The 4,659-nt window shown below is 31.7% G+C and overlaps 1 long non-coding RNA gene across 1 annotated transcript; it reads left to right on the top strand.

The window, feature by feature from the left end:
* LOC131958612 (uncharacterized) lies at positions 1-3,454 on the top strand. Its single transcript, XR_009389253.1, has 6 exons — positions 1-161; positions 357-515; positions 822-966; positions 1,332-1,635; positions 2,238-2,342; positions 3,362-3,454. It is a non-coding gene; the product is annotated as an uncharacterized LOC131958612 (long non-coding RNA).
* Positions 3,455-4,659: the final 1,205 nt, after the last annotated feature.

Genomic DNA, 4,659 nt, shown 5'->3' on the forward strand with positions numbered 1-4,659 from the left:
CAATTTTATGTTTACCAGAACACTCAGACAAACTCGTGGAATACAACAACACTATTTATAGAAGATACAGCCGAGTAATTTTTAATTTAGTGTACTAGCACGGGAAACGACAATCTATAGTGAGAGATATCATAAACCCGATATTAATCTCCTTAAATCAAGTAAGTCAAACACGGAAGTTCATTCATTATAAGAATTACATTAACTTGTAATGTACACAATCTGATTCATTACATTCTCGCTAATGCATACTTTATAATCGAAGCTTCAAATAAGTCACCTATCTTATTTAATAATATTAAATAGAAAACCAGTTACACATTCTTAATTACTTCTCTAATCACATACCATTGCAGAATGCCAATTCTGGTTGAAAGACGATGTCAGGAAAACATTTAAAGAAATGATGCTACAATTGGAGGACACAACTAGTTCAACACTAGAACAAATGTCTTCATTGTTAGCTACTTGAGTGTGCAGTTATTATTTTTCATGTTTTCTTTTAATATAAACCGGTAAATTACCTGTAAACTTCAATTAAGTACTAATGATTTCTTAAATACTAATACATCAGTACGTCGGTTTTCATGGTGAAGTAGAACACATAATCATTACCAACTCTATATGTTAATAAAACGTTTTTAATTTATTAATATAAATCAGGTGGTAGGTATTTATAACAAAAATGTGTTGATATGTAAAAATTGTTGTAAAAAATAATAGAAATAATTTGACTCAACATGACATGACTAAAATTAAAGTAAGTAAAACATTATTATCATAGATTATTGTAACGTAATAATTATGTACCTTTATATCAGGTGCCCACCTTTATGGATCAAAGATTTCAGGACAGACAGAAGCCAACATTTCCTCCATCTATACAACAATTATCAGCACAAATGTTGTAGCTTCAATAGAGCCGTCACAACAAGACCACAGAGGACAAAACATGCAGCAAGTTTGGTGAGTGATATTTGATACATGAGCAATCTAAACATTTTCGATTACATTTTTTAAGTTTTTACCATGTTTTAGTTTGTGTTTTATGTTTTCTACATAACATGTAAATACCTTTAATATGCCACCAATAAGGCACCAATGTGCATACATTTATTCTCTTGAAAAAACGTTTGTATATATTGTATACATAGATAAATGTATTGAGTTTTAAAACTTAGAAAAATATTTTAACGCTTATATATTACAATTAAAGTTAAAACGCATTGGTAAAATTATAATTTGAAGTTATTACAAGCGATAAAATCAATGATTTTCTATTTCTTATATTTTAATACATTTATAAAGATTATTTTATATTTTGTATCCAGTTATAGTCTCTGCTAAACAAGCTAGACGTCACTGACATGACTACTGGTTCACTAGAAAGAAAATATCTCCAGGAAGAGGAAAACATCAACACATTCTATGATAAACTCACACGTTTTGGTGGCAAGCTAAAATCTCAAGGAGAGAAATAAAACATCAAGATAGACGAATAGATGAGTTAGAGAAAAACATGGAACTGTTAAGAAGAAATCTAAAACAAAAAGAAGAATGGAGAAGACAACAGTCTCATAACTTAAATCAAATGATGACATCAATACAAGAAAAAAAATCAAGTTCTGGTAACAGGTAACGCCTTGAAGAGTTAGATGTGGTCATTAGAGATCTGGTCAAGAAAACAGATAAGTGTGCCAATTCAGTCAAAGAAATGTCAGTACGTTTAGTTAAAGCTGAGAGGAAAATATTAAATGAAGATGCAAATGTAACTATTTTACTTTTCAAAAAATACATATACGTTTCATCAGCTTTATAAATAGTTAAATGACTAAATATCAAATTAGTCACAGATTTTAACACCTTTATTTCTGTATTATGCAACTTCAGTTATTAAATTTAAATAATTCAATTTTGAAAATAATAGACTGCTACTAAAACGGCATAACTCATTGTTCCCTTACATAAAAACCTTCAGCTGGAGTTAGGTAAAAAAGATTAAACAGTATAGAATTAATATAGTGATGCAGTTAAGTAACATATTCTCTAACCAATTGTAAAAGAAAATATTTTACTAATTATCATCAAAAGTAAACATTTACATATAGATAAAAAAAAGTAAGCTTTTAATCAGATAATAGAAGCCATAGATCAGGAACACCAAAATAAAACCCTTATAAAATTAAAGACAACCACAGTTCAGTAACAACTAAATTAATCTCATTATATTTGTACAGAGTGGAGCAATGTGTCAAATACTAGCAAAAAGATTTTCACAATTTGAGTCTTTACATAATGTCTTCAATCAACTGATGAAAGAAAGAGAAGGAAACTTTGATCAAGTATGTGAAATATTAATTTTAGTTCATTTCTTCGAGTATACTAAGTTCAAACATGACTTAATATTGTGTTGCTTTATTGCAATTTAGTGGCTATTCTGGTCTGTATTCGATAAAATTGACCTATATTATTGAAAATGTAGCGTTAACAATAAGAAAGACAATTCATTTTAAATATAAATGTTTTTCTTGATTCAGTTGTTTTATACCCCTTCTTTAGCTAAAATATTGTTTATAGTCTCAGTATAATATATTAATTGTTTAGCTTCTATAGATTGTAAGACTACATAATTCAAGTTAACATAATGTAAACGAAAAGTGTTTCATTAAGTAGAAAACAAGTCTGGCTATTAGGTTGTTTGAACACTGGTTAATTGTAAAAATAAAAACACAGTTTTAACAGAAATGAGTCGTTTTGCTAACATGTGTCAAAGATTTCATGAATAATTGTCGATTTAAATAGTTATTGAAAGTTTTGTTCCCTTTATTGTAAGTGGTTTTTAAACTTGTGCTATACAATCTTTATTTTTACAAATGTGCAAACGCAGAGGCGTAGCGACCCTTCCCGGCGCCCGGGGACAAACTTTTCGATTTGCGCCCCTCCCCTTCGAGATTTTGATTTGCACCCCCCTCAAACTTTCGATTTGCTCCCCCCCTGGATATTTCCATTTGCACCCCCACCCCCCCCCTCAAACTTTCGATTTGCACCCCCCCTCGAGATTTCCATTTGCACCCCCCCTCAAACTTTCGATTTGCACCCCCCTCAACCTTTCTATTTATTTTTCCAACCCATTTTGGCGCCCCCTAAGGTCGGCGCCCGGGGACATATGTCCCCCCCCCGCCCCCCCCCCCCCTCGCTACGCTACTGTGCAAACGTTTTGTATTTTTTACAAATGTGTAAACGTTTGGAATTTTTTTCAAGTGGAGTAGTTGGAATTTCAATTTCCCCATCCTTTTTATTTAAGGGAGTTTTTTTTTTATTTTTCCTTTTTTCTCTGTTTCTCTTTTTTTTTTAATTGTAGAGCTGCCGATGGAGTACGAGGAAATCTGCAGTTCTCGAGCTGGTTAGTCAAGCTAAAGTTTTTTTTTTTGACAATGAAATATCTAAACAAGATGCTTTTTATTTCTTTAATAAATAAATTGAGTATTGAGGAGTTTGTCTCTACAAATGCTATTTATGTTTGTTAACAATGTTTAAAGACGATAATTACAAAACAAAATTACTTAAGGATTGACCAAGATTGTTTTCCCTAAATAGTATAATAGTGTGATGTACTCATCTCGCTGGCTTGTGTTTATTTAAGACTTGCATTTTATGTGATTACGAAAACGTAATGTCCTTTAAATATTAAAACGACAGAAAATATATGGCTTTTTGGAAATTGTTTTACTCTAAATGTAAAATTCAAATCACGATGTAGGTAAAAGAGACTGGATAAGACCCCACACAATATTAAAATATAAACCACGAATAACAACTTTATATGTAATTTTTAGTGCAAAATAAATTCTACTAAAATAATGTACAAGAAACACAAAACAACTACTCATCATAGAATCGTTTTTATTTCTATAAATAATGCTTTAAATTGTATTGAAAAACATTCAAATACCTGTCTTCGACCAGGACGTTGTCATTTGTCTGATTTGCGATTAACGCTTTAACTAACAAAAATCTAAATAAACTTTTAGAAGATACAATTTTTAAAATGATAATTAAATTCATACTTATATCAAAGCCACACTTAATCAAAACAACACATTTAATCCTTAAAAAATATATCTAAATTTCATTTCACTGAACGATGCCGTGTACCTGGGTAGCCAGTTGATACCCATGTCTTCTAGACCCCACATACCGTTCAGGTTAGAGCTGTAGCAAGCTTTGTACCACCATGCCCCACCGTGTTTGGGAGCGCACTTTAGGATGTACATGTCATTGTCTCGGTCAAACGTTGTGAACTTCATTCCATTGTGGTCTACTAGACCGTCTGTTGCATTTCCTGTGTAGCCACTAACATGTAGCCTGTAGCTGTCTGCCTCGCTAGATATGTTGAAGATGGAAAATAGGGCGAAATAGTTTGTTCCATTGAAGATCAAATCAACACTCAATTGTGTTTGACGTTTGGAAGAAAACAAATAATTATTTTCGTTGCCAGGTAAAAATTACCTGAACTGAAATCACCAAACACATTTTTGTATTCAGCTCAGTTCCTGTAAAAATCTACAGTCCCAGAAACACGTCTTTGGAAAATGGTCCATTCTCCACCGTCTATCATTGTGTCACACATGACTTGAAGTCCAGAGGTTAGGTTCAATA

This window comes from Physella acuta, unplaced genomic scaffold (assembly GCF_028476545.2).
Source record: "Physella acuta isolate Inbredline_101_S28 unplaced genomic scaffold, ASM2847654v3 ptg001345l, whole genome shotgun sequence".
Classification (NCBI taxonomy): domain Eukaryota; kingdom Metazoa; phylum Mollusca; class Gastropoda; family Physidae; genus Physella; species Physella acuta.